This window comes from Patella vulgata, chromosome 7, assembly GCF_932274485.2.
Source record: "Patella vulgata chromosome 7, xgPatVulg1.2, whole genome shotgun sequence".
In the NCBI taxonomy this organism is placed as follows: Eukaryota; Metazoa; Mollusca; class Gastropoda; family Patellidae; genus Patella; species Patella vulgata.
Window position 1 is genome coordinate 64,040,817 of NC_065885.2, and position 25,501 is coordinate 64,066,317.

The 25,501-nt window shown below is 37.4% G+C and overlaps 1 protein-coding gene across 2 annotated transcripts in view; it reads left to right on the forward strand.

Moving 5' to 3' along the window:
* Positions 1–829: 829 nt before the first annotated feature.
* Positions 830–25,501, forward strand: part of LOC126827262 (uncharacterized) — a 34,983-nt gene continuing 10,311 nt past the window's right edge. Inside the window, exons 1-3 of one of the 2 annotated variants that reach the window (XR_007682628.2) lie at positions 830–967; positions 4,483–4,682; positions 9,145–9,240. The gene's annotated coding sequence lies outside the window, so the exon portion shown is untranslated. Of the gene's footprint in view, positions 968–4,482; positions 4,683–9,144; positions 9,241–14,366; positions 14,477–25,501 lie in introns of those variants that run through there. The other variant, XR_007682629.2, reaches the window with a different exon arrangement.

Sequence of the window (25,501 nt, forward strand, 5' to 3'; positions counted from 1 at the left end):
CATGTTTATAGTTGAGGAGATTTCCATCGAAAATATGAAATCCAAGATCTTTTCACGAAAAAGCAATAAATTTTACTTGATAATTTGTGAAATTGGGCGAAACTTTCCAATTCCACGAGTTTAGGCATAAGTTATTTCTAATAAGTGAAATGAAATGAAATGGGGTTTAACGTCCTACTGTTCTGCTCCTTAACTTGGCTAATGAAGACGGGCATACGCCATACAGTGTGCTATGAGGGAAATTTGTCCGGGCAGCGGCGCTACGGCCTACTCTTATATCGAATTCCAACTGCCACGGGATCTTTTACGTGCACGCCAATATGTACACGGGACGTCGGTTTTTCGTCCCATCCGAACGACTAGACAGCTGTCCTTGTCAGGCCCTCCATCCTGCATCACTGACAAGGGGAAAGCACGCCGGAAAATCTGGATGACCTTTCTCGGCCAATGCAGGGATCGAACACCCTACCTCGAGGCTAGCGAGCCAGCGTCTTACCCACTTACCCACTTAGCCCAGTTAAGGAGCAAAACAGTAGGACGTTCAACCCCATTTCATTTCACTTCAAGAACTGGTGTAATCATATGTAGGCCTATTCTCATGGAATAAAAATGATGACAAATACTGCAGATTTTATATTTTTAGGTTATCTCGATTGTCATTGCTACCGCTGTTACGATTATAAACAAAGTCTCGATTATCCATTTTTTAAATTAAATTATTAAAAGGCGATCGTGTTTTAATCCGTCGAAAATCACAACCACCCGATGTTCTAGAGGGTAGGTTATGCTAGGCCTACAGTAGGCAGATATATAGTTCTTATATATGCATCTTTAAAAATGGTTCCAATTACGAGACAATTCGAGATTCTACGTGACTAAATGGAATCCCACGTGCAGGAAAGTCTGCAAGTAGAGGATAGGATCTAATTCTGACAGCCCTGCACGAAACTATTCAAAAGTTCTTCAGGTTAGTTGATATATCCCTTTAAAATATATCATTGAATTCCTTGTATTACCAGGAATATGTTCATATATAACATAACCTGTTACTTTGTATAATAACTTTGTGGGGTATATATTCTATAATCCATGGCCGGGAGGTTCTTTCATGTATGTAAGACGTCGACTATATAGTGTTACTATATTTAGTAACAGGCAGGTGTAATTAAGATGGGAACGGCTAAATTCCATTCGTTCCATGTCTACTGTTACTGGCTAGACTGTAGAATTTATCCTTTATCTCAGATTATGTAAAAGTCCATCTTTTCTTTATAATTTTATAAAGTAAAAATTCAGTAGATCATAGAATAGTTTTATTTATTTTGTTGTGTTTGTAACACGTGGTGCGCGAGACAGGAATGTGAGATAACCTTGTAATGGAGGAGGGCACGTGCAAATAGCGCGTGATGTGTAGATATCTACATACATACATACAATTGGTACAGAAGATACTTGATGACTTATAGTATATGTGAGAAAGAGAGAGAGGGAGAGAGAGAGAGACCAGGCCATTTCAGGACTAACATATGGTTTAATTATATTTCAATAATTCGCTCGCTTGCCCGTAGCCGGTTATATTGATAAGCTTATTTTTTCTCTCATGGATTAATCTGAATTCTGTTGAAAAGTTCTTTTCTTGGTAAAACTGAAATATAGTGAAAAGAATAGGTAATAAAGTTAAAAAAATAACAAAATCACATAAATCTTACCAAATTAAAGTAATTTAATATTATTGTTAAGAAAGTAATAAAGTATACTTATCTTTCTATCTTAATCGAATCTGTGAAAAAACACCACCATTCTCTTCAGTTTCTTGTTAATCATATTAAGTTGTTATACACTGAATTTTTTAATTTTAAATTCAGCCAATGGCCAAACAGATTTCAAGAGAGTACATTGGCTGTTAATTATAGTTTGTGGACAGGTGTGCACGGTTGACAGAATCTGAGTACAGAATCTGCTATAGTCATTAAAATCTAACTAGCAGGATCACCTAACTGTCAGACTGTGTTCAAATAAACTGTGTCTTTATTTCATTGACTTATCTGAAGAATAATTTATTATCTGATATTTTTGTTGTGAACATCTACATTTACTGGCATTTTTTGGAGGGTGGGGTGGGGAATTCCTTTGAGTGTCAACATGTATCACTATTTCATTCATATTATATACACTATTTTATACTTTGTATTTGATTTTTCGTTGTAAGCTTATTCTAGTTTGTCATTTGGTATCACAATAAATTAAGGAAAACTGCATCCAGGAAAATTATGTTGGAAAAGTTTACATAATTCACACAAGTGCATCACTAAATTCTATTGTAAACTATAGTATGAATAAAAGACATCGCCAATTTATGAAATCTGTACGTAGTATAAAACATTGTTTCTACAATATTATGTAGGAAACTATAGTAGCTACTAGGCTATTTGTTAAAATGGTTTAAGTACAGTATACATATAAATTCTTAGTTTTCAACAGAATGTCATAGACAACTGTAGGAATATACTACTGACTTGAGACAATAAGTTAGTTCTATAGAAAACTATAGTTTTTACCACCAAATCTATAGGTATCACAGCTGACATGAGAATACAAGTTAGTTCTATAGCAAACTATAGTTTTTAGCACAAAGGCTATAGAAAACTGAAGGATTACTCAACTGACTCGAGGATACAAGTTAGTTCTACAGAAAATTATTGCAGCACCAATGAATCTGTAGGTTTATTTTTTTCCCAATAGTTTCTTACAGTATTCTATAGAATTCTATAGAAATTACACTTGGAAAATATTCATCTACCAATCCTACACAAAACTATAGTACATGTTTTTGAATCTATAGTTATGTAAAAAAAAAAATACAGAATGATTTCGTTTTCCTGCAGCATTCTATAGCATTCTATAGAATCCCACAAACTTCTATAGAAACCTGTACTTTTTCTATAGGACGTTTTCATAAGGGAGGGTTCTTTAGCAGGGGGATGAAACCGGAGGACCCCGAGAGAGAGAGAGATGTGGTTTAACGTCCACTCGACACAAACTAGGTCATTTCGGGACTTACACATGGTTCAACTTTATTTTCATAATTCGCTTGCGTGTAGCGGTCTTTAGCAGTGGGAGGAACCCAGAGAAAACCCATGAGATTGGACAGGCAACCCTAATCCTTGTCACGTACAACCAGGGATTCGAAACCACGCCCGTTGTCCCAATAAGCACATTATGAAACAGCGCGCACGTGCTAACCATTCGGCCATTCAACCCCCCATTATAGTATATGAACATCAACGGCAGACGAATATTAAAATAGGTTTGGGAAATGAAATGGGGTTTAATGTCCTCGCTGTACTTTCCGGCATCAACTGATCGAGTTAATGACGACAGGCAAACGCGATGTAATGTGCTATGGCAGTGGTTTTTTGGCAGTTGGTATTCGATATAAGAGTAGGCCGTAGCGCCGCCGTCTGGGCAAAATTTCACTCATTGCACACTGTATGGCGTTTGCCTACTTTTTGTTGATATTTTGTCTGTAAATGATATACAGGTTGCAATTAACAGATTTGGATCCAATTTGGAATGATCCAGCATAGGTTTGTAGGCCCTACCTATATATATTGGTCCATGTCCAACCCCCAGGGGCAGAGCCACGCCCATTTTTGTGTTTTTTGTCTACAAACTGGAATTCTAAATGGATCATCTTGGAACTTGGCATATTTATACCTTATACTGTAAGGATAGCAACGATTTATTTTGGTGCATGTCCCGACCCTAGGGGTGTGGTACCACACCCACTTTTTTGTTAGTTTTTATCGGTAAATACTCTATAGGTTGCAATAATTAACAGATTTTATTCAAATACAGCATATCAATCATTTCAATAACAGGGTGGTGCCTATTTATATTGTTCCATATCTAACTCACAGGGGCAGAGCCATGGCCAATTTTTGTATTTATCGTCTACAGGCTCGATTCTGAATGAATCATCTTGGAACTTTCCATATTTATTCCTTATACCATAAGACTGCAACTGTTTATTTTGGTGCATGCCCCGACCCCCTGGCCTGGGGCAGTGTCACACCCACTTTTTTGTTAATATTTTACCTGCAAATTTGACAAAACAAACGCCTAGTCTTCTTTGCCTCTTGTCATATTACAGCCATTTCATATTTCATTCTCTTCATTTTAAAAAGTACCATATCAATCAAAGCAGGAATGTGGACGTATATTGCAGCGTTAGCGTTGCTCTTGTTATTTCATTAATTCGCAACTGCTTAGGGGCTTTAGCAGTGGAAGGAAATCGGAGAAAACCCACAAAGTTGGACAGGCGACCCTACTCCTCGTCACGTACAAGCAGGGAATCGAAACCACGCCAGTTGACTCAATGACAGACTTTATGATCAAACGTGCATGCGTTTAACCATTCGGCCTCCGATCCCCCAAGACGTTAATGGACCCTTGTATAATGTATTGTATTTTTTTTTTCAGCCAATATGGAACAGGATTGAATCTGAGTGCCCCTAGCTACCAACCACAACTCCATTTATTTAAGTAAACTATGCGTCAACCTTTGAAAGAAAGAATTCAACATGCCATTGATCATGCAATCTTTCGTGATGAGGTGGAGTATGGGGCACTCATTGTTGGGGGAAGACGAATCCCACGTAAAAAACGTAAACATCGAACAGGTAGATATTTCTCTAATCTTAAATTCAATGTCAGTTCGCTGCTAATTCAATGTTAGTCTACATGTATGTCAGTTCGCTGCTTATTCAATGTTAGTTCGCTGCTTATTCAATGTTAGTTCGCTGCTATTTCAATGTTTAAGAGAATTGCTAATTCAGTGCTTAAACACGCTGCTATTTCAATGTTTAAGGACATGGCTAATTCAATGTTTAAGAACATGACTAATTCAATGTTTTAGAGAAATGAAATGAAATGGAGTTTAACGTCCTACTGTTCTGCTCCTAACCTGGGCTAATGAAGACGGGCATACGCCATACAGTGTGCTATGAGGAAAATTTGCCCGGACAGCGGCACTACGGCCTACTCTTATATCGAATTCCAACTGCCAAGGGATCTTTTACGTGCACGCCAATGTGTACACGGGACCTCGGTTTTTCGTACCATCCGAACGACTAGACAGCTTTCCTTGTCAGCCCCTCCGTCCTGCATCACTGACAAGGGAGAACCACGCCGGAAAATCTGGATGAACTTTCTCGGCCAATGCAGGGATCGAACACCCGACCTCCAGGCTAGCGAGCTAGCGTCTTACCCACTTAGCCACGTGATCCCCTGTTTTAGAGAATGTCTAAGTCAATATTTAAGAGAAGGGTTAAGTCAATGGTTAAGAGAATGGCAAAGTCAATGCTTAAGAGTGTTGCTAATCCAATGTTTATGAAAATTGCGCATATTTTAATTTTAATGTGCTTTTTCACGAATACACTAAAAATTAGTGGTCTGTATCCAAATTTTACGATATTGAATTGGAATTATTTCCCTTTAATGATTTTGCCAAGGCAGGAGCAAAACCACAGCGTACATCAGTGGTTAGTTTTGCCTAATACTATACACCTTCAGCTTCTCATATTATAAGTTGCGCTTCCTTCGATTAGGCTTAGCACGTTTATGTAAACAATGTAATAATAATCTTTATAGAAGACGAATACCATTTCATATTTGACTGTAATATATATAACAATCTTATAAATTCAAAATTTACGCCAATTTTCAAAAGCAATCCTCACATCTCGTGCCATATGATTAATGTTTTAAATCCCCCAAACAAAATTGCTAGTCAGGTGGCTTCATATATGTATATATAAGTGTCTCTAAGAAAGAGCATCAGAGTTACCTGTTAACTAACACCCCTGGGCCCTGTTTCTCGAAATCTTAACTAAAGATAAAATCCAAATTTTAGCAGATACTTCAATTTTGATTGGCTAAACACTAAAATCAACCTAATATTATCCAATCAAATTACTAAAATCTTGATTTTATCTTAGTTAAAATTTAGAGAAACAGACCCCTGTTCAATATAATATGTTTATAATATACTAATACATACGGTAGAAATAGTTTGTTTACTTTCCAGGCTAGTTTAGATAATTTTCGTTTTAGCTCTATACTGATTTTCATTATATTGAACATCTTTTGATGCTCATAGAATCATTGGACATCCAGAAAATGATCACCCCAGATGTTATGTTATAATTGTATGATCAGCTTGTGTTTAAACTGTGTATATACTGTCCTTGGTGGATGCAATGATACAATAAAATCTTATCTTATCTTATTACACCTTTTTATATTCTGATCGGACAGAGTTTTGTCTTGTGACAAGTGCTGTCGAGTGGTATGATTGATTAGTTGATTGAGGGGTCGGGGTGGGGGATGTATCTTTGCCTGAAGGTTCCACCCACAAGGGTCCGTACATAAATTATGTTAAACACACGTCAAAGTTCCCATTCCAGCCATACTCGGTATCTCCAGTGGTGACGTTCAGTTCCACTCCACCCCACTATCGAAACGAAACGATACCACTTGGGTACCGAGGAGACAATCTACCACGTTATTCTCAAAAACCAGAATTCATTCACCTGACTGGTGCAGATAAATAGGTCGCTTAGAAAACATTTCTTTTTTTTTATTCATTTTCCTTCATTTAACCGAACTGCTCGCAGGTGGCCGAATGATTTAGATCATTATTATTATTATTATTACTACAACATATTTAAAGTGAGCCCAAGAACAGAGTCTTGAGGAACCCCAGATGACAAAACAGATTCAGATGACGATTTACAATTAACTAAAAAATATACTGTTTTCTACCCACAAGATAGTTTTCTAAAAGGTTTAATGCAGAGCCACAAATACCGAATTTAAAATGAAGTCTACGTAAAAGAATATTTCTATTATTGTTATTACCATTAAAATATCATTTGAAATCGATTGAGTCAAGGAGAAGGATCGCCTGTATAACCTTGTGGGTTTTCTCCGGGTCTCTCTCACTGCTGACGATGTACTGAAATAAAATTGAATCATATGTTTTTTTTTTTAGAAATGACTTAGTTTCTGTCGAGTAGACGTTAAACCTCAGTTTTCTCCATTAGCTGTGAATGTCAGGTTGTTATTGTTCTGTGGGCACATGTTATTGAAGCTACACAAAGCTACACGAGACAACATAGATACATGCACATGTGTTACTAATATTAAACTTATCATCAATGGGATGTACTTCTTAACATCTCCAGCCTGGCATGTGGCCCGTATTCATAATAATACATTCCTGAATATAGCTTTGATCAACCAGACATTATGTGGACGTATATTGCCGTCGCCCCCGTCCGTCGGTCCGTCCGTCAGTCCGTACATCGTCCACAATTTCTTGTGAACGCTCTAACGCCAAAAGTTATCATCCAATTGTTTTAAAATTGATATATGTTGTTTACATTAGTGAGATGAAGAAGCCTATTTAATTTCAATAATTTCTGTTTATGTCTAGAGTTATGGCCTTGTTTCACATTATTGAACCTTTTGAACGCTCTAACGCCAAAAGTTATCATCCGATCTTTCTGAAATTTATATGAATTATTTAGATTAGTGAAACGATAAAGCCTATTGAATTTCAGCAATTTCCATTTTTACGTCTAGAGTTATGGCCCTTGTTTCACTTTATTGATCCTTGTGAACGCTCTAACGCCAAAAGTTATCACCCGATCTTTGTGAAATTTATATGCATGATTTAAATTAGTGAAACGAAAAAGCCTATTGAATTTCAGCAATTAACAATAATTACTTCTAGAGTTACTGCCCTTGTTTCATTTTGTTAAACCTTGTTAATGCTCCATTGATGAAAGTTATCATCCAATATGTATGAAATTTATATGCATTATTTAAATTAGTAAAACGAAAAAGCCTGTCAAATTTCAACAATTTCTGTAGATTACTTCCAGAGTTGAGACCCTTGTTTCAGTTTGTAGAACCTTGTAAATCCTCAAACGACAAAATTTATAATCTGATTTGTATGGAACTGTCTTGTAAAGACCCCCAATTACCTACAAAGGAATAAATATTCGACAACCCTTGTCGACCGGGAGAAAACAGGCGACCCCACTCCTTGTCATGACAATAATGAGATAGGTATCCCCAGGGCAAGATGGTGACCTGACTAAAGTAGAATTGAGAACATATATATATATATATATATATATACAACATTTGGATTGAAATAATTATACTTGTATACAGCAAAATTTGATAAGAACTGTTGTAACATGGATGGGAAATCTTCCTTTGTTCTTTTCGTTGAATAAGCAGAATGTTTTCCCTCTAGTAGATTGGGTGGAGCTTAACCGTGCAATAACTAGATATGTTAAATGTTATTGCACTCTTTTGCTGCTTTATATTAGTTTTAGTAGAAATCATATAGAGAAGTAGAGTGGGTTTTCTGTGCAATAACAACAAGTATGTTGAGCAGGTGTCAATGTTACAAGTCATTTATAGCACGCTTCATTCGTTAACATGTTTTAACACCTGGGCCTGCGGCCGTGCTATAAATGGCACATACATACATAGAGAATCAAGACATTGTCTGTGATATCACCTCGGTGGAAGCGGACGTTAAATAAAGCTATTTAACACACAGAATCAAGACAATGATGTAAAAACAATGAGGCTTAATTTTATCGAAGAGTGTTTATATTTTTTGATATCATAAAAGACGAGTAGGAGATTTTATTTATCACCCAACCCTTTCTTACACGCACAAATAAATAAATATAATTGTTTGGTATAGATGGAAAGTTGTTTCTAGGGGGGATATCGCTCAGTAGATAATGAAAGTTGTCACACAAGCCCCGGATTAAACGAAGAGCTGTCATGTTGCTGTACTTGGGATAGATTTGATTGAACAGGAAGAATAGACACAATCCCTCAAAAGCTCAAGTATCAGAAGCCAATCCAGCAATGGCCAGAGAGATCGGCTTACCTTTCCAGGTCATAAGCCTCCATGTTCGCCATATTTATTTCATAAATTGGAAACAAGTATGGCGGCTTGGGGGCGTTAACTTTTTTTTATTTAATTATTTCGGTATTTTTTTAACTGGAGTTCAGCTTTAAACACCATGTCTGTGGTTTTTTTTGTTTCAGTGAAGAAAGATCAGAACAACAACAACAGTAACAAAAAACAGAGTAAAAAAGATCAAAATAAAAACAAGAAGTATTACAAGAATTGCCATAATGAAGGTAAGTTCATCACAATGGACCATTATCACACACACTCCTCGCAGTGTTTCGTTTGATTAGAGCTAATCCCACTTAACACTGCTGTAATGGAAGCAAATTTATGTTCCAAATTATGACTGGTCAATACTCCGATTAACAACCAATAGCTAACAATATCATTACGCTTTAAAGTAGCTTAGTCTCTAACTCAATATCATCCAAAGTCTTCGACATTGTAAACACAAATGGTAATGGTGATCCTGCAGTGTCTTATAAGGGTTTTCCACGTGCGCGCTGTATCATAAAGCCTGTCATTGAGTCATCTGGCATGGTTTCGAATCTCCGGTTGTATGTGGCAAGGAGTAGGGTCGCCTGTCCAACCTCGTGGGTTTTCTCCGGGTCCTCCGGTTTCCTCCTACTGCTTAAGACCCCTACACGCAAGCGAATTATGTAAATAAAATCAAACCATATGTTAGTCCCGAAATGACCTAGTTTGTGTTGAGTGGACGTTAAACCCCATTTCTCTCTCTCTCTACATTATTATAGGCCTTGCAACCAATTTGTGTCAATTTCTAGGTCCCAAATATTAGCGATTTAGTTCCTTTAAACTGAACCAAATATGTTTACATAAATTTACGTCATGACTCACGATTTTATTATGCCTAATTAACCAGTGCATATCCGAATATTGCAGAAAAACTAATTTGGTGACAAACAAGGCTATCAACACGGCTATAATGTAAACAATACTGTTTGGAGACGAACAATACTTTCAACGTTTTTAATACCTTAAATCACTGTCCAAAGTTTTAGGAAAGACCCCAGATTAAATGAAGGACTGTCGTGTTGGGGTAGATTTGATTGAACGGGAAGAATAGACAAACTCCGTCAAAAGCTCAAGTATCAGAAGCAAATCCAGCAATGGCCAGAGAAGGATTTCTCCGGCTATTGCTTTAGGAATTTCATTTTCTGGTACCAACTTCGCATCACTGACTGCTGTATGACGACTATTCGGCAGAAATGGCCCTTCGCTTCGTAATGGTAGGGGCATCTCATAATGATCTTCTATCATTCGTATCGAGGTAATCATCTTATCTCTAAAAATTCCTGGACCTTCCTAGATCATCTCCCGATAAAATGAGGCTGAGCGTCTCACTTTTCTCAATCTGATTAAAACACAGATCCTATTTCGTTTCGTTTTTTATAGTTCAATATTTCGTTTTACTTGTCTTTACTACACTAGGATCTGGAAGAGTTGTTATCATTGACGTGTTCTAGTTGATGTAAGGGATTAGCCAATGAAACGGTCTGTTGTAGCGAGTTATTGACGTGCGATGCACGGAACCGTGTGTAATCTACTAGATACATCAACGCTGATTGGTTAATCAAATGTCGGATGTCATAGGATCAAAAGCCGCTCATATTACCCCTGACGCGACCTCCACTGTTCAGATCTTCATGTAGTAGAGGTCACCGAAAGTATAAAAAAAATGAAACGAAATATAGATCTGTATTTTAATCAGATTGAACTTTTCGGCACCGATCTAATATTATATTTCTATCACATATGTCTGACACCAACATTGTCCATTAAGCTAAAGCAAGAGACCACCCAACACTGTTCCAATTAGCTACCCAATTTTTATACGCCCACATTTTAGTGGGGACGTATATTGGGTCGCCCCTGTCCGTCCATCCGGACGTCCGTTCACACTTGTTTGTGGCCACTCTACAGGTCACAATTTTAATCCAATTTTGATGAAACTTGAAATGCATGTTTATAACCCAAAGATCTTGGTTGCTTTCGATATGGCCCCTGATTGTTCGAAAAATTGCATTTTTAGTTTGTGGTCCCTATAGAGGTCATAATTTTTATCTGATTTGAAATTTCGTGAAAATCGGACCAAAACTGCCGGACAAAATGGCCACCCCTCCTACGCAAATAGTGTAAATATATGGTATATCAAGGTTGTGGACCCTCTAGAAGTCACAATTTTGATCCGAAAAAATGTATTTATAACGTAACGATGTTAGTTCCTGTCGATATTCGCACATATCGGATCGTAACTTTCTGAATTAAGGCCCTAGATTTTTCGAAAAATCACTTCTTGTTTAGCTTGTTCTCTATCCATCTCTTGCAAAATGTGGGCATATCCTGCCTGGCAGCCGATGGTTACATGTAGCCAACCCATATTCCAATCCCCTTTCTGCTTATAGCATCAAAAAGATCGATTTTATTTTAAATTCTATTTACGGTGATATTCTTTTAATTTATGTGTGTAAATTTGGTTGGTGCAATATATCCCGGTTGGTGCTGACGTGTCGTTAAACCACATAAATGTAGTAATATTGTTAGCTGGATTTGTGCTAAAGAACACACATGTCTGATAATATTATGGCCTTGATTAATTATTCTCCATTGTCAGTATATTATATAGAGGATATTTGTCGTTTTAGAGTAAATAACATATTATATTTCATCGAGAAGCAAGAAAACTTATATTTTCATGAATGCGTAGCATTAGTGAAAATATAAACGTTTTCTTGCTTAGAGATGAAATAAAATATGTTATTCATGACAATGAGTGAAAATATAAACGTTTTCTTGCTTAGAGATGAAATAAAATATGTTATTCACGACAAAACGACAAATGTTCTATTTATTTTATGTTTTTACAATCATTTTATGTAAAAACAACATGGACTACTTTTTCCGCTTCTAGCCAGTGGAATAACACTTTTATTTCACTGATAAAACTCAGTATTCCACTACTGATCATAAAATAAATAGCTATAGTATAAGTTTATTTAAAAAAACAAATTAAATTGTTGATGAAATATCATGAGAATAACAATCACATGATTAATTACATAATAATTAGCCAATAGAATAATTAATGGCTGTGAATCTGAGAATATATAATTAATAGAATGTGCGTACTAGGTGAGACGTCATGAAGATTTGAGAGAGGCAACAGCGTGTATAAATTCGTTAGGAGAGACCGTTGAGGTCCAAGTGGCAACATCTGGGTTGAGGGATGGAGAAAATGACTAAGTTATTATATTGTATCGGAGCTTAATATAAAACTGTAATCAAGAAACTCTGGTATTCGTTGTTCCTGTTAATCATACTATTTTTAAAAAGTACAATCACAACGTGAAACCGTCATTAATGTGGAATGTCAGAAGAATTACCAGTTAAAGAATTACATATGCAACCACAGACAATACCAGACGATCATGGGCAGTTCCAAAATATGTAGTAAAAACTATGCATGTGTTATACGCCGGATGTGGCTGCCAGTTTTAGTGCGTCGTTCGCTCTCCACGTCTGACAGAAAACCCATGGTGCTATCTATGTTCATTCATTCTAAAGTCTTACATTAAAATTCTGATCTTCGATAGGACGTAAAAATGGAAGGGTATATGGTTCAAAATACAATCGGTAGTAAAAGGTAAAAGATCAATCAATAATAAAAGAGGAAATTCTTATCTAAAAGAATATTGTCTTGATGGAAAAACTGAAATAAAATGGAATTAACGATCTACTTTGTGCATGGTGGAAACCTAAGTTTTATTCATTTAACCCAAAATGTTTGGGCTTTGTTAAAAGATCATGTTTTCTTACAACTTAGAACTCTTTGATAATATTATGAAATAAAATGAAATGGGGTTGAACGTCCTACTGTTCTACTGGGCTAATGAAGACGGGCATACGCTATATAGTATGCTACGAGGGACATTTTGCCCAGACAGTGGCACTATGTTCAACTCTTATACCGAATTCCAACTGCCAAGGGTTCTCTTACATGCACGTCAATGTATACATGGGTCCTTGTCAGGCCCGCGGTCCTGCACCACTAACAAGGGGAACCACACCGGAAAATCCTGATGAACTTTTTCGGCCAATGCAGGGATCGACACCCGACCTCCAGGCTAGAGAGGAAGCGTCATATCCACTTAGTCACCTCGACTTCCTACAGTCAAATGACTTTGAATCGAAAATCATTGTTGTTACTAACCGGTGAAGGCACGCAAAGCGCCAATCTCTCAGTTAGATACAAATAGCCTGTATTCATGTTGTTATTGATATTATAAATATAAAACATATCAAGTTTAAATTACCATTAATAACAATGAGTCATAACAGACAGCTGTTAAAATGTTGAAATGACACCACAAAAAATGTTAAAGTGTTAAAATGACACGACAATGACAATTATGACAATAATCCTAAACAACTGCTTTAGGAACTGCTAAAAACCCCTACGCGCAGGCGAATCATGAAAATGAAATTGAACCAGGTGTTAATCCCCAAATGACCTAGTTTGTGTCGAGTGGGCGTTAAACTCCATTACTCCGCCTCTCTCTGTTATTATTAACCAAGCGGGGATCACGTGGCTAAGTGCGTAAGACGCTTGCTCACTAGCCTGGAGGTCGGGTGTTCGATCCCTGCATTGGCTGAGAAAGTTCACCCAGATTTTCCGGCGTGGTCCCCCCTTGTCAGTGATGCAGGATGGAGGGCCTGACAAGGACAGCTGTCTAGTCATTCGGATGGCACGAAAAAACCGAGGTCCCACGTACACATTGGCGTGCATGTAAAAGATCCCTTGACAATTGGAATTCGATACAAGAGTAGGCCATAGTGCCGCTGTCCGGGCAAAATTTCCCTCATAGCACACTGTATGGCGTATGCCCGTCTTCATTAGCCCAGTTCAGAGCAAAACAGTAGGACGTTAAACCCCATTTCATTTCATTTCTAAGTCGATGTTTACATTGTATTATCCCATGTTAAACAAATGAATTAAAATAAAATAGGGTTTAACGTCCTACGTACTGTTCTACTCCTAACCTGGTCTAATGAAGACGTGCATGCTCCATACAGTGTGCTACGAGGGAAATTTTGCCCAGGCAGTGGCACTATGGCCTACTATAATATCAAATAGTGCCGCTGCGCGGTCAAAATATCCCTCATAGCACACTGTATGGCGTATGCCTGTCTTCATTAGCCCAGGTTAGGAGCAGAACAGTAGGACGTTAAACCCCATTTCATTTACATCTAATCATAATAATTCATATTAACATATGCTTGTTGCTAAATATTTAGTATATATTATAACATGCTTGTTAGGTCTACATACAGAAGAGAGCAGGTGTTGTAAACGATCAATAATTTAACTTGTTTAAACTGAGTTGTTGGCATCCATATAGGATAAACAACTTCTCTATGCTGGACTGACTTCTATTGTATTCAACGGTGAGTGTTTATATCTATTACCACTATATGTGTCTTAGCCAATTAATTACTTGCCCTTTACACAGTTCTAAATGTTTGGCGCAATATATCCCGGTTGGAGCTGACGTGCCATAAAACCACATTTCATTTCATTATACATTAACGTTGGTTAATTAAACGTTTTAACGATTTCAAGGGGCGAGTAGATAATGATACAAGCGAAGGTCCAAGATATTTTGGACGTGGTCGAACAAGTCCAAAAAGGACCTTTGCTTTACTGTACGCGTATAACTTATACAAGCGAAGGATTATTTAATGTACCCCTAGCGGATCAAAGAGTATATTTTGGACGTGGTCGGACTAGCCCAAAATGACTTTACTCTACCCCTAGCGGATCGAAGCGTATATTTTGGACGTGGTCGGACTAGTCCAAAAGGACCTATTTACCCCATTTTATATGCTTGTATTTTAGACAGTTAGACACATTTTGATTGAGTGAAAACATCTTATATTCGTTGAAACCACTATGTGCCTTTGTCGCCATATAGCCCAGTTGGAGCCGGCATGCCATATAACTTATTTTATTTCATTACATCATTTATTAGCCTAACCGATCCTTTATTTTAAATTTTAACTGTAGATAGAAATATGTGTAATTTTTGATATGCATTAAATAATTTTAAACACCGTGTGATATTTGGTTTTATTTATACATATATACAATATATATATCTTATTTTGTGATATAATTTCACCATATGGTTGATGGGGGAGTTGGATGGCTGAATGGTTAGCGTGTGCGCGCTGTATCATAAAGTCTGTCATTGAGTCAACTGGCATGGTTTCGAATCCCCGGTTGTACGTGACAAGGAGTAGGGTCGCCTGCACAATCTCGTGGGTTTTCTCCAGGTCCTCCGTTTTCCTCCCACTGCTAAAGACCCCTACGCGCAAGCAAATTATTGAAATAAAATTAAACTATATGTTAGTCCCGAAATGACCTAGTTTGTGGATGTTAAACCCCATCTCTCTCTCTCTCTCTCTCTCTCTCTCTCATATGGTTGACGCAATATAGCCCAGGCGTTAGCTGGCGCGGCATAAAATAAAATTTCATTTGTTTGTATTTTAGTGATGACCTTTCTTATGGGAACTGGGGTTTTGGGGTGGTCTAGTTGTTTAACCCGTGTGCATGAAATCATAAGGTCTTTCATTCAATCATGTGGCGTGGTTTCGATTCACCGCTTATACGTGACTAGGAATGGGATTGCCTGTTCAACCTTGTTGGTTTTCTCCGGGTCCTCCGGTTTCCTCCCACTGCTAAAGACGCTTACACACAACCGAATTATTGAAATAAAATTAAACCATATGTTAGTCTCAAAATGACCTACATGTAGTTTGTGCCATTAGCCCAGTTGATGCAGAAGGATAGGACGTTGAACCCCATTATGTTTGTTGGCTGGGGTATTACTTGACCTGGACTATATACGGATTAATGAGTTAAGCACAAACTTATTTATCAATGCACAAATTTGGTGAAATCAAGTACCTGCAAAAGTCGTTACAGTTAAAAACTTCTTAATATTATGAGCTAGGTGTTTCAGAAAGGGTATGCATATCTTTCCCAGTGTGCGACATCCGCCACTACTGCGTTACACTTTTAGAACACAATCTGACAAATGCTATATTGTCATATCGGAATCACGGTGGTGGTACAGGGGATAAGGCGCTGGCTCACTAGCTGGTGAATTCCGTCTTCGAAAGAATCCGCCCGATTTTTCAGCATAGTCTTGACAGTGGTGCGAGATGAAGGGTCTGGCGAGGAACAGTGCCAAGTTGTTCGAATGAGACGAAAAATCGAAGTACCGTGTGGACGTCCATGTCAGAGAGAGAGAGAATTAATGTCGGGACTAACATGTGGTTCAGTTTTATTTCAATGATTTGCTTGCGCTTAGGGGTCTTTAACAGTGGGAGGAAACCGGAGGACCCAGAGGAAACCCACTGGGTTGGATGGGGGCCCAACTCCTTGTCACGTACAAGCTGGGAAATAGCCAAAAATGCCGTTCTCGAGGGGACGAAAACCCTTATAAGACACTGCAGGATCACCATTCCCCCGATGGTGCACAGTGAAATAGACGTTAAACCCCGTTACATTTCTGGTTTGTGTAGTCATGAAACTCTTTGACACACCGCTAATGACGTCATCAGCTTTAAGGTAATGTCCTTATGGTAACATTATTTAAACATACATTATGCTAGAGCTAAATCTGCCTATTTCATAGTGAAAAACTAAAATCCTCCCTTCTATATTAAACATACATTATGCAAGAACTAAATCTGCCTATTGTAGGTCTCTCTTTAGGCCTGAAATATTATCTAAAGTATTAATTAAACATTAATTAACTTATCCAGACCACAATTAACTCTTGATGTAATCGCTAGCCTGCGATATTTTCTGGATTAGAATCCTATCTGCTGCTTAACGCTCATTGATAATTAAATAAAAAAATGGATTATCGAGTCTATCTTTTCTATCGTACAGACTTTAGTAAAGATGATCGAGGCTAGACCCCGAATTCAATCGCTAAAATCTCGGTTCAGAGTGGATCAATTTCACTGAAATTTTCCGCAAATTTACTTTACATAATCTGTTTGTTAACTATTACAGTGAGAACTGCCAGCTCTTTATCTAATCAGGGGATCACGTGGCTAAGTGGGTAAGACGCTAGCTCGCTAGCCTGGAGGTCGGGTGTTCGATCCCTGCATTGGCCGAGAAAGTTCATCCAGATTTTCCGGCGTGGTTCTCCCTTGTCAGTGATGCAGGACGGAGGGGCTGACAAGGAAAGCTGTCTAGTCGTTCGGATGGGACGAAAAACCGAGGTCCCGTGTACACATTGGCGTGCACGTAAAAGATCCCTTGGCAGTTGGAATTCGATATAAGAGTAGGCCGTAGTGCCGCTGTCCGGGCAAAATTTCCCTCACAGCACACTGTATGGCGTATGCCCGTCTTCATTAGCCCAGGTTAGGAGCAGAACAGTAGGACGTTAAATCCCATTTCATTTCATTTCATTTCTTTATCTAATCTCCCATAATATTATTTAAAGGCTCAATACCACTCTTGTTGTAACTGAATAATATGTCCCAATCTTTATTCTAGTCAACAAATTGTACTATTTTACAATATTCCAATTAATTGATGATACAAATTTCATCTTAACACACCTAATTTAAAAAATTGGAAAAATTCAACTAACGTGAAAAGCCTAACGTAAACCTTTTCAAATGTGACTTGGATTTAAAAATATTTTTGAACCCTCTGGACAAGTAAAATAGGATTTAATGGATAATTTACACAACAGGTAAGACACTAGCACATCAAGTACTTAGAATAAGGCTATTTTTTATTTTCTGGAGCTGTCAAGCCAGCAAGAGTGTTATTGTCCCTTTAAATAAAGATTTTGTAACTCTACTTCTCCTAGAACTTTTGGGGGTTGGATGGCCGAATGGTTAGCACGCGTGCGCTGTATCATACGGTCTGTCATTGAGTCAACTGGCGGGGTTTCGATTCCCCGGTTGTACGTGACAAGGAGTAGGGTCGCCTGTCCAACCTCGTAGGTTTTCTCCGGGTCCTCCGGTTTCCTCCCACAGCAGAACAGAAGGACGTTAAACCCCATTTCATTTCATTTCTACGCGCAAGCGAATTATGGAAATAAAATTGAACCATATGTTAGTCCGGAAATGACCTAATTTGTGTCGAGTGGACGTTAAACCCCATTTCTCTCTCTCTCTCTCTCTCTCTCTGTAAATGGTTCTTTTATTTTACGCATTTTCAGATATATTTTTATAATTTGTTTTTGCATTTAAGAAATTCATGAATAATAGAAAGGATACTAAGTGGAGGGCCTGACAAGGGACAATGTATAGTCCTTTGGATGAAACAAAAAATCGAGGTCCCGTGTACACATTGCCGTGCACATAAAGGAATCCTTGGCAGTTGGAATTCGATCTAAGAGTAAAACTTCCCTCATAGTATACTGTATGTCCGTCTTCATTAGCCCAGAGACGTTAAACCCTATTTCATTTTATTATTCATTACCCCCTCCTTTCTTTAATTTTCAACATGGTATACTTAGCTGGCAGTTCTCGTTCATCAACGTGCAGAAATTGCAAATCGATTCTTAACACGATTTAACTACAATCTCTTTACATCTATTTCTGATGTTATGTGTGCCGTTGCCCGGGCAAAATGTCCCTCATGGCACACTGTATGGACGTCTTCATTAGTCCAGCCGGAGCAGAACAGTAGGGCGTAAAATCCCATTTCATTTTTTTGTTAAGACTTAACTACTTTTTGTGGTATATGGTCTAAACTTTGTGATTTTTATCGCCATTCATATCACCTAATTTGTGTGCAACAAAAACATCAGCACGGCCTCTTGTTTATGCCGCGATTCTATCACTAATTATGTCATATGTGATGTTGTTTAACAGTTTTACCTGTATTTTCTCACCTGGTGACGTCATTGTTGTTGTGCTTTCATTATACCAGTAATTGGATATTATTATTAAGGGGCGTTATGCAAGAGCTAAATCTGGCTTCAAATGTATTTTCTCACCTGGTGACGTCATTGTTGTTGTGCTTTCATTATACCAGTAATTGGATATTATTATTAAGGGGCGTTATGCAAGAGCTAAATCTGGCTTCAAATGTTATATAAGTTATTATTTAGACATTTTTTCAAGTGACAGAGAGAGAGAGAGAGGGAGAGAGAGAGAGGGGGGGTTAACGCCCACTCGACACAGACTAGGTCATTTCGGAACTAACATGGTTTAATTTTATTTCAATAATTCGCTTACGCGTAGGATTCTTTAGCAGTGGGAGGTAACCGGAGGACCTGGAGAAAACCCACGCGGTTGGACATGCAACCCTACTCCATGTCACATACAACAGGGGGATTCGAAACCACGCCAGTTGACTCAATGACAGACCCCCTGATACACCGCGCACGTGCTAACCATTTGCCCATCCAACCCCCTATAATTAACTCTCAAGGGTATCAGGTGGTTTAGGTGTTGAATGAATTACAACGCCTTCGAAATTTGATAATTTAACGATACAATGGTTAATCGAGACTTTGTTTATTGTCGTACCAATGATACTTGACAATCGAGACTAACTCGTGTAAACTTCAAACACACATAACGTCACTCCGAATTTTAATATTCATTTTTCATTATGTATTTTTGAACTAGTATACGGTCACCCCTTTAGCGGAATGTTACATTTCTACCAACCACGTCGGGAGGTTTGATGGCTGAATGGTTAGCGCGTGTGCGTTGTATTATAAGGTCTGTCATTGTGTCAACTGGCGTGGTTTCGATTCCCAGCTACAACTAAAGATGTTCATTTTGATCCGATATGTCTGGTCAGAAACAAGAAGTTGTCTTGTCATTCAACAAATGGATGATCAGCAGTAAATATTAACATGGGGGCTACAATGACTGAGGGGGGTGACATCCGGGCGAGTTAATTAGCTCGCAATATTAACCAACTGATTAAAACACAGATCCTATTTCGTTTCGTTTTTAATAGTTCAAAACTTCGTTTTACTTGTCTTCACTACACTAGGATCTGGAAAAGTTGTTATATAAGCCGCGTTCTGGTTAATGTGAGGGATTAGCCAATGAAGCCGTCTGTTACGGTGAGTTCTTGGCGTACTATGCACGGAACTGTGGGTAAACCACTAGAAACGTCAACGCTGGTTGATTAATAAATGTCTGACGTCATACTTCAAAAGCCTTCGTATGACCTCTGAAGCGACCTATCACTATAACCCGTCAGATCTTAATATTAAGATCTTGATATTAACTTGTTTTTTTTTTCGAAGATTAAATTCTAAAACATTTTTGAAATAATTATTAAGAAAAATAAGACATGTGTTGGGATGGATATCATTGTATTAATTTGGTAGATGGGTTTGTATGTCTGGTTTGGGTAGATATTTGGAGGGCGGACGTATTTAGTGGAGGTGTCTAATTTTAGTAGATATTTGCCAGAGGTGTCTAGTTTTTATACGCCCACATTGAAATGTGGTCGTATATTGTCGTCGCCTCCGTCCGTCCGTCGGTCTGGCTGTCCGGCGTCCACAAGCTCTAGAGGCCAAAGTTAATATCTGATTGACTTTAAATTTATACACAGTGTTTAAGGTCTTGAGACGAAGAAGCCTATTGATTTTCAGCAATTTCCGATAATTATTGCCAAAGTTATGGCCCTTGATCACTTTGAAAAATCTTGTGGACGCTCTAGAGGCCAAAGTTAATATCCGATTGACCTAAAATTTATACACGATGTTAAAGGTCAGGAGACGAAGAAGCCTATTGATTTCCGATAATTACTGCCAAAGTTATGGCCCTTGATCACTTTGTGACGCTCTATAGGATAGGTGTTATCATCCGATTGACTTCAGATTGATACACAGAGTTTAAGATCTTGAGATGAACAAGTATATTGATTTTCAATGAATTTTTATGTCCTGAACAGCTAAATCTATGATATTAAAAGTTTTGTATACAAAACGTTAGCATGTGGCAGAACTTTATAAAAACAAATAAATTCTAATGGTTTTCTGATAATTACTTCATGAGTTGTTGCTCTTGATCAGATTGTAGTGTATTATAAATGTTTCATTACCGAAAAAAGAAAAATATACGACAAATTTTGTTGACTGCTCGGACGATTTAGCTGTTGTGGGCGTATGTTTCGTTGCCTGGCAACCTATCCTAGTAGATATTTTTTGGGGGCTGAGGTGTCTAATTTTAGTAGATTTTTGCCAGAGGTGTCTAGTTTTAGTAGATATTTATGGGGGTGGAGGTGTCTAATTTTAGTAGATATTTGTCGGAGGTGTGATTAGTTTTGGTAGATATTTATGTCGGAGGAGGTGTCAAATTTTAGTAGATATTTGTCGGAGGTGTCTATTTTTGGAGGGCGGGGTTGTCTAATTTTAGTAGATATTTGTCGGAGGTCTGTCTAGCTTTGGCCATTTTTTTAAAGAAGATTTCTTTTAAGGACAGATTCATATTAAAGAAATGAGTGAATATTTTAAATTTCAATTTATGAATTCTGTGCTAAACCTAAAATATTTCAATACATATTCAAGTTAATAATATAATTGTACAATGAATCATAATTGATGGAAGACATTATTGATTTTAATATTTTAATAATACTTCTAACTAGGTTATGTATATATGTATATATTATATGTGTGTATGGAGAATGACAGAGTGTGCTACAGGTAGCTTGACAATCGATGAGACGATAAGCGACATCTGGTCGTATATTTGTTACATTCAATATACATTTATTAGTATTTGTTCGTGCAAATTGAAACCATATAATAATCGTTCTCTTCAGCAGGTGTACGGCCGCCATTTTTTATATTTAGCCGTAAACAAGTTTATGAGTTTTGTGAGTGTATGTGCGTTTTGAACATATTGAACATGGACATGGTTTAAAGTTCGATAGCACTGGAAATTTAATCCTGTTCTCTTCAACAAGTGATTATTTCGGAAAATATTCTTTTTAAAAGTGATTTCTATATATAATATTCGTTAATACACAAGTGCAAGTTTTATGATCACAGTACCGAGAGAAGTTGTTTTTATTAAGGGATGTTTTTTTTAATCATACAGGGATATTATTCAATTTGTTTTCAGCTTTGTAGAATTATTTAGAATTTTTATGAAATTGTTTTGTGTAGTTTATGAATTAGTTTATGAAATTGTTTTACATCTGAACTCTGGGACATGAAATCATTTTATTTAATTTATGAATTTGTTAATGAAATTGTTTTACATCTAAACTCATGGACATGGAATTGTTTTATTTAGTTTATGAATTAGTTAATGAAAGTTTAATATCTAAACTTGTGGACGATTGGGTCGCGAGGGGCAGACTTGAATTCTACTGACTGACTACCTTTGTACAGGTTCCCATCTTATTTAATTCACCTGTTGTATTATATCATTAATTGCGTTTATTAAAACCGTCGATTGAGGAAGGATTTTGAACCGTTTATAAACTATTGTAAAAGTTGAATCTTTCAAAGGAATATCAGTCCGAAAATGGTCCACTTCTTTTCGGTATATACAAATATCAAATGAGGTTCAACATCTGAGGGGGTTGGGTTGGTGGATGGCCGAATGGTTAGCACGTGCGCGCTGTAACATATTATTGAGTCATCTGGCTTGGTTTCGAATCCCCGGTTGTACGTGACAATGAGTAGGGTCGCCTGTCCAACCTCTTGGATTTTCTCCGGGTCCTCCGGTTTTATCCCACTGCTAAACACGCCTACGCGCAAGCAAATTATTGAAATAAAATTAAACCATATATTTAACCCCTCCCCCATCTCTCTCTCTCTCTCTCTCTCTCTCTCTCTCTCTTTAATAACATTAGGCTGTACTTTACTTATATTATATGGTAAAATGTATCAGTTAAATAGCTTATAGTTATTGATTAACACAGAACGTTTTAGTCATTAAACGTTATCAAGCGTTTTATTAATGTATTCACTACAATGGCACAGGCTGTTGGAACATATTGCCACCCACTGTGATATTCTCGTCACGTGAGACAATATGGGCGTTGGCCGAATAAGTGTAATGATCATATATTGATATAGATTGCAAGTTAGGACGTTCTGTATTCTCATATTGAAATGATTCTATGTATTGTCGTCGCCTATGTCCGACTGTTCTACCCTGTTTATACGCCCTTATTGGAATTTATGTGGTCGTATATTGCCTCCGCCCGTCACAACACAATTTCCTTCGATAGCTCTAGATTCAATCTAATTAAAACACAGATCATATTTCGTTTTTTTATAGTTCAAAATTTCCTTTTACTTGTCTTCACTACACTAGGATGTGGAATAATTGTTATATTAACAGCGTTTTGGTTGAAGTGAGTGATAAGCCAATGAAACGGTCTGTTACATCGAGTTCTTGGCGTGCCATACACGGAACTGTGGGTAAACCACTAGAAACGTCGACGCTGATTGATTGATCAATGTCTGACGTCATAGGGTCAAAAGCCGCTCGTACGACCCCTGACACAATCTTATAGTACACCTTGTCAGATCTTCATGTAGTGTAGGCCATCGAAAGTATAAAAAAAACGAAACAAAATATAGATCTGTATTTTAATCAGAAGATTGCTCTAGATTCTAATGTGACCATTCGCTTGATTTGCCGTTGATACTAAGCATTCTCGAGATGAAGAACTGTATTAATTTTATACTTATTGTCAGAGTTATTGTCCTTGATCATTTATACTTATTGTCAGAGTTATTGCCCTTGGTCTATTGTACTCACTGTCAGAGTTATTGCCCTTGATCACTTATAAACATCTTGTAGTCGCCCTAGAGCCTAATTGGAAATGTATGCACTGTGTTTATGTTCAAGCAAGGAAGACTCCTATTACTTTCTAATGATTGTATTCGACCTTGATCAATTCTTGTGAACGTTGTAGATGATGAAGTTGTAATCTGAAAATGTGCGACACTTACTTCATAGGTTCGGTTGTTGAAATCGTTAGAGGTTAAACGATCGCGGCCGGAAGTTAGCTTTATATTCATCCTTACAGTATCTGAAGTTAATCGTGAGTGGCATTTAGCGATCGGGAAACACATTAACAGAACACAGTTTTTATGGGTTACAATCACTAGTTTTATTCTAAAAGTACGACGTTCTGAAGTTCCAAATCAAAGTTAAAGGACACCGGAAAAGCTTCATTTTTTTTTTAAAATTATGCAAGTAATTGTGTAAACGTATCCTTTCCATAAGTATAACACGAACCCGAATGTCAATATTACCTGCAACAGGTAAATTTTAACGTCACAGACTGTTTATTGACGGAAAGTTACCACTACTCGTGCAGAAAGACGGAAATTACTAACACTGAAATTTACCTGTTCTTTAAGCTTATGATATTAGTTTATTTATACAACTTGGTGATATACCGGTACTGCAGTCTGTCTCGTATTGTGGGGTTGGATGGTCGATTGGTTAGCATGTGCACGCTGTATCATAAGGGCTGTCATTAAGTCAACTGGCGTGGTTTCGAATCCCCGATTGTACGTGACAAGGAGTAGAGTCGCCTATCAAACCTCGTGGGTTTTCTCTGGGTCCTCCGGTTTCCTCCCACTGCTAAAGACCCTACTCGCAAGCGAATTATTGAAATAATGAAAATTAAAGCATAAGTTAGTCCCGAAATGACCTAGTTTGTGTCGAGTTGACGTTAAACCCCATCTCTCTCTCTCTCTCTCTCTCTCTCTCTCGTATTCATCACCATGACCATGGTACGCAATTAATTTATGTCATATGATTTTAAATATTTACTGATTCAGTCATACCCTTTGACCGGCTTCCATGTTTTGATAAAATTTGGTTGGATTAAAGCATTTGCACCAAAGATTTAGCAACATGTGGCAATGTCATGCTCTAGAGCCTGTATGATGTTCACCATGAGATATACAAATTGAAAGTGGCATGCTATATAAAAATGCAACTATCCCCACTACATTTTATCCTTCCAAAAAGGAAAAGGAATAGCTAAAATAGAACAGGGTCCATTTTGATTGCTTGGTGCTTACGACCATTAAACACCATTTCATTCATTAAACTTATATGTTTTGAAAATGGATTTAGGTTGATATTTTGGAACTTTAGATTGATTTTTTTCAGTTTTATTTATTTTCATAAAATTTTATATTACAATGTTGTCAGAATTGATTCTAGTTGCTCACTAGTTTGGATGTATATATAATTGTTATTTATATTGGTTAGTTTACGTGGAATATTATGGCGTGATTATAAATGTTTCATTGTGTGTAGGTTTGTTAAATGGACTTGTTTCAAATCCTGTAGAATTTACGTTAGTTAAATATGATGGATTATTTATGGCTTGATTACAATCCGATTCAAACACAGATCTTATTTCGTTTCGTTTTTATACGCCCACATTGAAATATGGTCGTATATTGTTGTCGCCTC